Below are 13,517 nucleotides of genomic sequence, written 5' to 3'. Positions count from 1 at the left end.
AATTTTTTAATAAATTTTTTAATAAATTATTAATTTTTTAACAGCATAATTCGAATTATACCATGAATTACTGTGTAATTCGAACCAAGCTGGTTCGAATTAGTGTGTGCGTGTGTTGTGTGTTCGAACCAAGCTGGTTCGAATTATGTGTGTGTATGTGTTTGTATATAATTCGAACCAAGCTGGTTCGAATTATGTAGAAATGGAGTTCGAACCAAGCTGGTTCGAATTATATAAAAATAGCTTCTGGCTTATTGCTGAAACGATTTTTGCTTTGGCGTATTTACGTTATTTTTTGACTCATTTGGCTTAATATGGTTTTTTGCCCTAAATATAACATGCAACATTATATGTATTAGGGCAAAGGCCAAATTTTAATTTAATTTTGAATATTTTATTTTAGTCATAAAAATTTTTAAATATCTTATTTAAGTTTTAAAAAAATTTTAAATAAATTTAATATTGTCTTATTATTAAATTTGACACGAATAATTAACGAATAATTAACATATTTAAGAGTCAATAATATTTTATTTCAATATGTAAGTAAAATTAATTTACTAATTATTACTAAAGTAAAAAATTTTTTCTTAATTCTAAAACGTTGATAATTAATTAATAGAATTTTTGGGTTTTTAACAAAAATGAAGTTGAAAAGAAAAAGTATTAAAAAAAATTTTGGTTATATTTTTTTAATATAAAAAATATAACTTAACAATAATATTATTAGTATTTATGTTATTTATTCTATTAACTATTTGTATAAATTTAAAAATAAAATAATATTAAATCTATTTAAAATCTTTTAAAATAAAAAATAATTAAAATATTTAAAATGTTCAAAACTAAACATGAAAACCAAATCGTACTTTATCCTGTGTATTATCATCCTATATATGTGGTTAACCTAAACTTCTTCACCTCTTCTTAGCGTGACTGCCTCCTTCAAGAACCTAATATTTTATGGTAATTTTTGGTGAAGAAATAGAGACAAAAAGATTGAGAAACAAAAAGATTGAGATCGAAAAATAAAGATTAAAAGATAGAGATTGAAATAAATTTTAGTATTCTGTTTGGTGTAAAGTAGGAGACAGAAATTGAAATAAGAATGATATTCTAATTTATTTTGCACAAAGAATAAAATTAGAATTAATTAATTGAAATAAGGATATTTTAGATATAAAATATTATTAAAATTTTAGTTTTTATCTCTAAAAATTTTAGTGTCTAATTGTGTCTCTACTTTTTAGAGGTACTGAAATACTAAAATTTTGAAAATAAAGACAAAAATTTTAGTATCAGTCTCTAAACTAACAAATATAAACTAAATTTTAATATCCCAATCTCTATCTCACTACCTCAAAACAAACATTACCTATACTTTTCCTATTAACAACCCATTGATGTGTATTTTAGTATTTTTCTTATCCAAGCCAAAAACCTCAACTTAAATCTAAAAACATACTAGTTATATTTTTAAGTGTTTTTCTATATATTGAAATATATTATATTGTTAATAATATTTATTAAAATAAATTATTATTTTTCTAAAAATATTTCAACACTAATAATTTAATAATAAAAATAAAATAACTTAATTATTGATATTTATTTAAAATTTTATATATTTTATAAAGAATTAGTAATGTATAATTATTTATTACTACTGTAGGCTGTAGGTTTCTTTTTTAAGTTAAAAAGAATGTAAATAAACAGATAAAAAAAATGTAAGAAGTTGGTGAATGAGAATTACGTTACGATGAGGAAGTAGGAAAGAGTGAAGCAAAGGTGGCACGGTTGTCTAAGAGACTGTGTGTGTGTGAGAGAGAGACGCCGAAAGGAGCAACAATACTAACACAGTAACACGCGTATGGCTGTGAGTGGTCCCCCCATCCACTCACTCACTCGCTCTTCCTAAATACCTTTCTGTCTCCCTTTTCTAGTTTTCTCTTCTCTCCTTTCCTTTCTCATTCTACTTCTCATACCCATCATCTTCTTTCTTGTTTTTCTTAATGGGAGTAACTTAAATAAAGACGCTTAAAACGTCTCTTTTTAAAGTTGTTTTTAAATAATTAAAATTTAATATATATAATTAATTAAATTATATTATTTTTATCAAAATTAGATCAGATAAATTAATTTATCTAAAAAATTGATAAATTATATCTTGAATCGATCTAAATTAATATTTTTTTATAAAAAATAATTATAATATTTCTATTATAAAAAATTACTAAAATATTCTACCAAATTAAGAACCTAAATTCTAACTTTTTTTCTTTGTGTTGTTATAGAGTTAGAATTTAAGATTTTTAAAATTAAAAAATATATAATAAAAATATTTTACTTATTTTCTATAATAAGATTATCGTAGTCATTTTCTATAAAAAAGAATATTAATTTAAATCGGTTCAAGGTTTCGTTTACCAATTTTTTTACCAAATCAATTTTAACAAAAATAATATAGTTTAATCAATTATATATATTAAATTTTAGTTAATAACAAACATCTTTAAAAAAAAGACGTTTTAAACGTCTTTATCGGAGTGTCTCCCTTTCTTAATTACTTACTCGACTTCTTTTAAATGCACACACCATCTAGATTAAAAATATTGATCTGTCGTTATAATTCGGACTAATATTTGAATAATGAATTATAATTCGGTTATGTATTATAAAATTTTCGTTTTTAAAGTGATAAAAATCATAACATAAAAAAGATATTTAATAACAAAAAAATATTAATAAAAAATTGTCAAAATTTATTTATTTTTTACTTTATTTAATATATTTTATAATAAATAAATATTAAATAAAATAATTTTTAATTATTTGAGCTGACTGATTTTTATCTCCTTATCATTATGGATAATGGTCTAATAACTTTGTAGGGTGCACACCATTTTACAACTATAATCTAAGACGACAAGGAAAAAAAAGGTATGAGCATTGTTCTTTGATAAATCTTATTATTACAAAATATTCACACGATAAGTTTGAGTGTGTTAACTCATCCTAGGTAAAGTATATCAAAACAAATTATTTTAAAATAGTATATAATTTTTGAGTAGTCAATATTAATCATTTTTTAAAATTTAAATTTTAAAATTTTGACTCACTGAAAAATAATAAATTTTTAGTTAATCTCTATTATTTTTAGTAGGGGTAAAAGTAGATCAGATTGGTTGGATACAAACAAAATTTCGATCCGATCATCCACATTAAAATTATCGGATCGAATTCAATATCCACAGTTTTTAAGTTTAGATCTGATGCGCACATTTGCAAATCGGATCGGATATCGGATATATCCACAAAACACAAAAATATTTTTAAAAATTTATTTTTATTAAAAAATTATCAATAAAATTTATTTTTCTATTATTTTAAATATGCTTACTCTTAAAATAATATTAAACATACATTTCTTAAATAATAAATTAAAATAATACATGTATAATAATTATTAGTTGAAATAAAACATAAAAAAGAATATTTACTTATTTATTTCTTTATTTTTGCCGATATGCAAATATGCGGATACCTACACAAAATCCGCAATCCGATTCTATTAGTGTGTGGATCGGATCCAATAGCCTTGCGGATCGGATTCATATCTGCAATTTTCGGATCGGATTCGGATAAATACGACAGATATACAGATCAGATCCGATTCATGAACACCCCTAATTTTTAGACACTTTTATAATTGAAGTAATTTTTCTTAACTTTATGTAAGATATCTTTATGTATTTCATTGACTTTTGTAGTTTTGTATATAGATATGAATAAATTATTATTTTAGTCTTAAAAAAATCAATTTTTAATAAAATAACAAAAAAATTGATATTTAAGATCAAATTCTAGTGGATATAAGCAACAAAAAATTTTTTCCTAGTGGACATATTACATATTTATAGAAATTTTAAGAAGAATATTCAGTGCTATCTCTTTTTGTTGATGACAAAAGGAAAAGAAAGTAAAAGAAGAGAATTCGAAAATATTCATAATCTTAGCAGAGCAAACGAGCCTTAAGAGGAGTTAGATTAGTTGCATATTGTTTACATTATTTTGGTTATATTATTGATCTGTTAGCCATAATTCGGCCCAGGAACACCTATAAATTAGAACCTGAAAAGTAAATAAACACATACGCCAGCAAACATAATGTGTTTTTCCATCTCAATGGACTTTTCTATAAGATCAAATAATACTCGAAGCAGTTACCTGGAAATCAGGACAATATCACTCCATGATTCCACAGATAGTAATAACTGCCTATAGCACAATACTCCTATAATTAAACTACTTAGTATGTTACAGGTACGCTATTCACTCTGAGCATTGGAGTGCCTTTGCAAGTGCTCATTGCCGCCATTCCTAACGTTGCATTTATTTTTATTTTTGTGGACAGAACATGACACTGAGATAGAGACACTAAAAGGTATTCTTTATATATTGTGTTTGGATATATTGTACAAGACACTAATGTAATGTCTTATATTATGTTTAGATAGACATGGACAAGACTAAAATATTATGTAAAATGACTAAAATAGACATGTGATTCCAAATTTGTTGCATCAAGTACAAACTAATTTAATAGAAAATGAGAGTACGTAAGATTACAAGAATTGGTTTATGAACCAACAAGGTAAAAATGGTATTGAAATAACAAAATTAAGAATAATAAAGTAATGTAAAGTAAAAGAGTAAATTAAGCCTCCATTAAGTAAGCAGCATGCCATAGAGAAGAGAATGAACGATAAGAAGGAAGGAATTATCCAGCAAAGTAAGAAATTCTACAAGAAGAAGAGAGTACTTGGAAAAAAAGAGAAAGTAGAAAAAAACATAAAGAGAGTACCTCTCTGAGAACGACGATGTAGAGAAGAAGCTCAAATTAGGAAAAATAAGAAGGGGTAATAGTAGAATAATAAAAAATATCTATGGACAAAAAGGAAAAAAAATTTCATAAAAAAATTTGTGTCCACTTTCTCAAATCTCGTGTCCATCATTGTTGAAGTGGACACAAAAATTTAAAAAGTGTCCCGAAGACATGTTCAGTGTCAATGTCTCTTCCTCCAAACACTTTTTAAACATACGTTGTCAATGTCTCTGTGTCCTGTTTTCAAAAGCAAACGCTAACCAAGAACATGACGTATGCTTCATCCAGTCCAAGAAAAGGGCAAGTTCAACTATCGAGCAGGACGAGCTATACCATGGAGTCGACTATCTACACAAAAACATTTGGCACCCACCATGGGCTCAAAGTTTGAACTAACCTCACTATCATATTTCCACCTCGTTTTTACCTTTTTTCTTACAGGACATAATGTATGGCAGAGGAATGGAGCAACCTTCCTCTTCCTCCCACCCAGGCCGAACTAATGGCTATCAATGAATCTCTATAGGCAAAGAGCCAACAGATGGCCGATCTATTGCATCAGAGACAAAACACCCGAAGAAAAGACGAAGAGAACAAGGATCTTGAATACAAAGATGAAGAGGACGTTCATACATTGAAAGCTAAGCCCACTGTGACAACCACCACAAAGCAGATAGTAAAGAGGACCAACTCGTTTTCAAAACACATCATGGACTTTAAGATGCCCAAAAACTTCACCCTGCCAACAACGTTGGAGCCTTATGATGGAATCGGCGATCCTAACATACATGTCACTAAATTCTACATGGTGATGTTCATGAATGGTGCATTCGACCCAATACTCTATCGTACATCTCCTACCTTTTTGGATGGTGCTGCCTTGATCTAGTTTTCTAACTTGCTTGCAAGATTTACATCAAGTTTTGATGAGTTGGCCAACCTTTTTATCAACAACTTTGTTGTGTCAAAGATATATATGTACAACTCAGATTACCTAAGTATTATAAACCAAAGACAACATGAAAACCTCAAAGACTATATGACAAGGTTTGTAAAGGCAATCATGGAGATACCCAACCTCAACCCCGAGGTCCATTTACATGCATTGAAAAGCATACTACACCCAAGAAAGTTCCAGGAAACCATAGTGGTGATTAAACCGAAGACATTAGTCGAATCAAAGAAAAAGCAAGCAAAATCGAAATAGAAAAGCTCGGACAAATTCAAATGGCAAAAAGGCCTAACGTTAGCAGAGAAGAAGACAAACAAAACAAATACCCGAGTATTAAGACGGGCCAAAAATCATTCAAGCTTACACTAAAATTCAACACATACATCCTTATCAACACCAAAAGAGAAGACATCATTAAAGACATCCTACACTCTAAACTAATCAAACCACCAAACAAGGCAGGACATACTAGGACCAACGATATGTGGATAAATCCAAGTATTGCACCTTTTATTAAAAATATGGACACACTACAGTACTATGTTATAGCAAAAGACCTCCTCAAGAAGCTAGCTCGCCAAGGCCTGCTAGACAAATACATTGACAGTCGAGGACAATGGCAAAATAAAGAAGACCTCGACCAGCACTCCAAATCAAATGACAATTACAAAGACAAAGAAAAAAAGGTAGACAAAAACCCTAACCATCCTCACAGAGTTATTAACTGTTTTCTGGTGATTTTGCAGGTGAAAGATGTAGCAACTCGGCTAGAAAGAGGTCCTATCGGACCATGATGTCAGTTACTGTTTATACCCTGGGTCGAGCTGTCCGACCCGGGATGTTCTACAGACAAAGCGACCGACCTCTTCAGGTCAGGACAACCCGACCTCTTCTCAAAGAGATTGGCCAAGTCACAGGAAAGCCCAAACAAAGGGCCCAAATAGAGAAACACGTCCCAAATCCAAGGGCAGCCCAAGCTCGAAGAGATAAAGGTGGTTCCCTTGAAGATAAGAGGACCCCAGTCAAAGATAAGATAAAGATAAGATAAAATAACTAACTTATCTTATCTTTAAGAAGTCACTCTACACCATTATAAATACACTGGAGCACCCAGGTATAACTCATACTCTGATTCTACTCAATACCTGCTTAATACCCTTGCTAACTTAAGCATCGGAGTCCCTTGCAGGTACCCCCCACACTCCGGAGACGAAGGATCAGCACCATCTCCAAGTCGGACACAACAGCCCGACCAATACAGAAGATCTCATCCGAGATCGACCTATAGTTTCAGGTAACCCTCGAAACATTGGCACCGTTGTCGGGGACCTGGAAGTCATCCCAGCACCATGGCGGACGACCATGACAATAACCACGACTTAGATCTAGAGGATAGAACGCCGCACAAAAATGCGGACACTACACCAAAAGATACTCCCCAAATCAACAAAAAGAACTCCCCAAACGAGGGAGCCCTGGATACGTTTCAAGATCGGTTAAAACAACTTGAGGAAGAAGCTCTACGCCAACGAGAGGCTGAGAAGGATCTGCAAAGAGAAAAAAAGCGACATCGGGAATTGGAGAACAAACTCCTAAAACTTGAAGCCGATGTCAAGACTAAAGCCGGCCGATCCACTCCCGAAGATAGCACCCGCAAGGAGCAAGATCCATTCACCAAGGAGATCATGAAGACAAGAATCCCAGAAGACTTTAAACTCCCAAACATGACCTTGTACGACGGCACGACGGATCCCAGCCATCATCTCAGCAACTTCAGGAGCAGAATGTATCTCACAGACGCCTCAGATGCAGTTTATTGCAAAGCCTTTCCAACTACTTTAACAAAAACAGCAATTAGATGGTTCGACAACCTCTCTCCTAGATCCATCTCGAGTTTCGATGACATGGCCAAGAAGTTCCTGGCCAGATTCTCCATCCAAAAGGACAAAGCTAAACATGCGCCGAGCTTACTGGGAATCAGATAAGGAGAAAGGGAAACCCTGCGCAACTACATGGAGAGATTCAACAAGACATGCCTGGATATACAAAACCTGCCAACAGAAGCCGCTATCATGGGCCTCATTAATGGCCTGCAAGAAGGGCCCTTTAGTCAATCTATATTAAAAAAGTACCTCACGTCTCTGAATAAGGTGCAAGAACGAGCAGAAAAGTACATCAACATGGAAGAAAATTCCCGATTAGGAGAGACCTCAAAGGCCGGGTTCACCTCTCGGGATAAAGACAAATATTCCAGAAAGAAAGAAGATTGCCATGAAGAGAAAATAAAAAAATACCACAATTACACCCCTCTTCGAGTGTCTCTTGTGGATGTCTGCAGAGAGGTTTGCAACACAGAAAAAATACCACCAGCTCGACCACTCAAAGGCAAAAAAGGAGGAAGAAACTGGGCTGAATATTGTGAATACCATCGGATCCGCGGGCACTCCACCAATGAGTGTTTTGACTTAAAAAAACGTCATAGAAAAGCTCGTACGAGAAGGAAGGCTAGATTGATACCTGGCTACCCGTGATGTTGAACAAAGGAAAAGAAGAAGAGCAGAAGACGTTGGACCAACTGTGCGATCGTCCCGGACGCCAGAAAGGCATGTCCACATGATACACGGCGGATTCGCCGGGGGAGGAATCTCCAAATCCTCCCGAAAAAGACATCTCAAAGACGTATACCACGTCGCAGAAAAGAAGGAAGCACCCGACATCTCGGTGATCACTTTTACCAAAGAAGACGCATCCGGCATTGCGTCAGGGCATGACGATCCCATGGTCATTACTATTATACTGGCAAACGTAAATCTTCATCGCACGTTGATAGACCAGGGGAGCTCTGCCGATATCTTATTCAAAATCGCTTTTGACAAACTCGGCTTGGAAGAAAAAGAACTCAGAGCATATCCAGACAGCCTGTTCGGGTTAGGAGATACCCCGGTTCAACCAATGGGATACATCCCGCTGCACACAACTTTTGGAAAGAGAAGTCAGTCAAGAACACTCAAAATAGATTACATCGTCGTTGACGTAAGTTCAGCCTACAATGCCCTAATAGGTCGGGCAACGTTAAATAAACTCGGTGCAATAGTCTCAACTCCGCATCTATGCATGAAGTTCCCAACCGCAGAAGGAATAGCCACAATAAAGGCAGATCAGAAGATGGCACGCCGATGTTACAACGAAAGTCTAAACCTCAGAGGCAGAGGAGAAGAATTCCACACAATCGAGCTCGGTGGAGTTCGGAGGCGAGAGGAGCTCCGCCCACAACCTGAAGGAGAAATAAAAAAAATCCAGATCGGGAACACCCCGGACCAAACAACGAACATCGGCACACTCTTAAAAAGGGACATAAAAGAATCACTCATACAGTTCCTACGCAACAACGCCGACCTCTTTCCGTGGAAGGCCGCAGACATGCCAGGCATAGATCCCAAACTAATGTGCCACAAGCTGGCAGTCTACCCAGCATCTCGGCCGGTACAATAAAGGCGCAAAAAGCTAGGACCAGAACGCTCTCAAGCAGTGGAAGAACAGGTACGAGCTCTACTGGAGGCAGGCTTCATAAGAGAAGTCAAATACCCGCTATGGCTTGCTAATGTCGTTTTGGTAAAAAAGTCAAATGGGAAGTAGAGAATGTGCATCGACTATACCGACCTCAACAAAGCTTGCCCGAAAGATCCTTATCCGCTCCCAAACATCGACGCACTGGTAGATGCCTTCTCCGGATACAAATACCTCTCCTTTATGGACACATACTCGGGATATAACCAAATCCCAATGTACCCACCCGACCAAGAAAAAACCTTTTTCTTAACCCCAAAGGCAAATTACTGCTACATTGTTATGCCCTTCGGTCTCAAAAACGCGGGAGCCACTTACCAAAGATTAATGAACAAAGTTTTTTTCGGATCACATCGGAAAGATCACGGAGGTCTACATAGACGACATGCTAGTGAAGACGCAAAATGAAGAGATGTTATTATCCGACCTGACACAAGTATTCAACACCTTAAGACGACACGGCATGCGACTCAATCCCACAAAATGTACCTTCGCAGTAGAAGCTGGTAAATTCTTGGGTTTTATGATCACACAGAGAGGAATCGAGGCAAACCCAGACAAGTGCAGGGCCGTACTCGATATGAAAAGCCCGACTTGTATCAAAGAGGTACAACAACTCAACGGACGGTTGGCAGCCTTGTTCAGATTCCTGGCAGGATCCGCAATAAGATCTCTCCCTTTCTACGCCACTCTAAGGAAGGAAAAGGAGTTTGAATGGACAGTTGAATGCGAGCAAGCCTTCCAAGACTTTAAGAAATTTCTGGGACAACCACCTATATTAAGTCGGCAACGGGAAGGAGAACCACTCATCTTGTACCTCGCAGTGGGAAATCGAGCAATAGCCTCAGCACTGGTCCGAGAAGACAACAGTGGGCAACAACCCATATACTTTATCAGCAAAGCGTTACAAGGGTCCGAGCAGAACTACTAGAAAATAAAAAAGTTTGCTTACGCTCTCATAATAACATCTCGACGACTTCGCCCATATTTCCAGTCTCACACCATTAAAATTCGGACCAACCAGCCTATAAAAGGAATCTTACAGAAAACAGACTTGGCAAGCAGAATCTTGTAATGGGCAGTCGAGTTGTCCAAATTTGACCTTCAATACGAAGCTCGGACGGCCATCAAATCTCAATATCTGGCCGACTTCATTGCAAAATTTACGGACACACCGGAAACCCCACAGAATGGAATCTATACGTGGACAACTCCTCAAATAAAATGGAAAGTGGCGCAGGCGTAATAATTGAAAGTGACCAGGGGACCCAGATCGAACTCTCCCTCAAATTTGGATTCCCTGCCTCAAACAATCAAGCGGAATATGAGGCACTACTAGCTGGTTTGAAGCTGGCTAGGGAGGTTGGAGCTCAGAAACTTATCATATTCAGCGACTCACAGGTAGTCACTTCATAAATAACAGGCAGCTACCAAGCCAAAGATCCCACTATGAAAAAGTACCTGGACAAAACCAGGAAACAGCTCGAACAACTCGGAGAGTATAAGATTCGACACATACCCCGAGAACAGAATGCCCGGGCCGATGCACTCTCAAAACTAGCCAGCACCAAACCAGGAGGCAACAATAGAAGTCTTATCCAAGAAATTCTACAGAAGCCATCAATCTCAGAAGAAGAAAAGGTCCTAGCCATAACAGGTCGCGATCAGGGATGGATGACCCCCATAATTAATTACCTCACAACAGAGGCCCTCCTTACAGATGAGAAAGAGGTAAAAAGATTAAAACGGGAAGCACAATACTATACCATCATAAATAATACTTTGTACAAAAGAGGGATTTCAACACTGTTGCTAAAATGCGTGCCGACTTCCAACACTAAGGATATCCTAGAAGAAATACACAGTGGCATTTGCGACAATCACCTCGGAGCGCAAGCACTCACCAAAAAAGTACTATGGGCAGGATTCTATTGGCCAACCCTACAAAAAGAAGCCACAGAATTCGTAAGGACATGTTCGCCGTGTCAAAAGCATGCCAACTTTCACACCGCTCGCCAGAGGAACTCATCAGTGTAACCTCACCTTGGCCATTCGCAAAATGGGGACTCGATCTCCTCGGACCTTTTCCTCAAGGATCAGGACAAGTTAAATTTCTCATAGTAGGAATAGATTACTTCGCAAAATGGATCGAGGCAGAACCCCTAGCCAATGCCACAGCTCAAAGAAGTCGGAAATTCCTGTATAGAAATATCATCACAAGGTTTGGAGTTCCATACTCTATCACTACAGACAATGGTACCCAGTTCACAGACGCATGCTTCAGAAAACTAGCTGCCGACCTGAATATAAAACAACAATTCACCTCTGTTGAGCACCCCCAAGCCAATGGGCAAGCCGAAGCTACTAACAAAGTTATATTAGCAGGGATAAAACAGAGATTATAGGATGCAAAAGGAGCCTGGGCTGAGGAGCTCCCACATGTCCTATGGGCGTACCGAACGACTCCACATTCCACGACAAAGGAGTCACCCTTCCGATTAGCTTACGGAATGGAGGCAATTATTCTAGTGGAGGTCGAAGAAGGATCACCCAGAGTAATCCATTTCAGCAAAAAAGTCAATCCCCAATTTCAAAGGGAAGAGCTCGACTTACTTCCAGAAATCCGAGAAAAAGCTCGGATAAGGGAAAAGGCGCTGAAAAGACGAATGGCCTCTAGATACAACCGAAAAGTAATACAGCGGACCTTTCTTGAAAACGACCTTATCCTAATCCGAAACGATATAGGAACAACTCGACCTGGAGAAGGAAAGCTGGCAGCAAACTGGAAAGGACCCTTCCGAGTCATAGAAGTATTGGGAAAGGGCTACTACAAACTTTCCGAACTCGACGGGCGAGAGCTTCCTAGATCATGGCACGCCTGCAACCTAAGAAGGTACTATAGCTAGGGATGATAAAAGATCTTGGACAAGGCGCACTCTTTTTCCTAAAAAAAGGTTTTTTAACGAGGCACCCCGCCAAGACCTACAAATCACCCGACTTAGGAAATTAACTCCTCATGTATATTTGCATTTTTCTTTAATAAAATTTGTTCAGATTCTCTACAAATGCTCAAATCGTATTATTCTGAAAATATTCATCGCCCGATTATAAAGCTACAGATTGAAAAAAAGTGAAAATCGAATTCACTGCGCGATCACGATAAAAACGAGGGCTAAAAACCCAAAATCTACAAAATCGGCAAAGATGAAAATGAAATAATGCAAGAAGTTATAGAAAGTGATCCATAGAAAGGACCTGACGAGGACTAATAAAATGGATTGCTATAAAATAACTTAAAAACTGGCTGGCACAAAAGTCAGACCAGCCACAACAACCCAAGCTATAAGTAAAGCCCTGGAAAGAGGTCTGGCCAACCCTATAAAAGAGGATTACTATAACTTCGAAGAGCCCGACATGACGAAGTCGGACTCCTACAAAAAGTTACAAAAGATAATTCCTGAAAGAGACCTAAACAAGGTCCAAGAAAGAGGATTATCAAGTAACTCGACAGGGCCCGACGTGACAAAGTCGGCCCAGAAAGATAAGTTACAAAAGAGAATCCCTGAAAGAGACCTAAACAAGGTCCAAGAAAGAGGATTATCAAGTAACTTGACAGGGCCCGACGTGACAAAGTCATCCCAGAAAGATAAGTTACAAAAGATAATCCCTGAAAGAGACCTAAACAAGGTCCAAGAAAGAGGATTATCAAGTAACGCGACAGGGCCCGACGTGACAAAGTCGGCCCAGAAAGAAAAGTTACAAAAGATAATCCCTGAAAGAGACCTAAACAAGGTCCAAGAAAGAGGATTATCAAGTAACTCGACAGGGCCCGACGTGACAAAGTCGGCCCAGAAAGATAAGTTACAAAAGATAATCCCTGAAAGAGACCTAAATAAGGCCCAAGAAAAAGGATTATCAAGTAACTCGACAGGGCCCGACATGACGAAGTCGGTCCAAGATACAAAGCTACAAAGGTAATTCCTGAAAGAGACCTAAACAAAGTCCAAAAAAGAGGATTACCAAGTAATTTGACAGGAACCGACACGATAAAGCTACCCTTAGAAGAGACCTTAAGTAGAGTCCAAAAAAGGAGGGCTATAAACAAACAAAAAC

Source organism: Arachis stenosperma, chromosome 10 (assembly GCF_014773155.1).
Source record: "Arachis stenosperma cultivar V10309 chromosome 10, arast.V10309.gnm1.PFL2, whole genome shotgun sequence".
Lineage (NCBI taxonomy): Eukaryota > Viridiplantae > Streptophyta > Magnoliopsida > Fabales > Fabaceae > Arachis > Arachis stenosperma.
The sequence above is the reverse complement of the archived record's forward strand: the minus strand, read 5'-3'. Positions refer to the sequence as shown.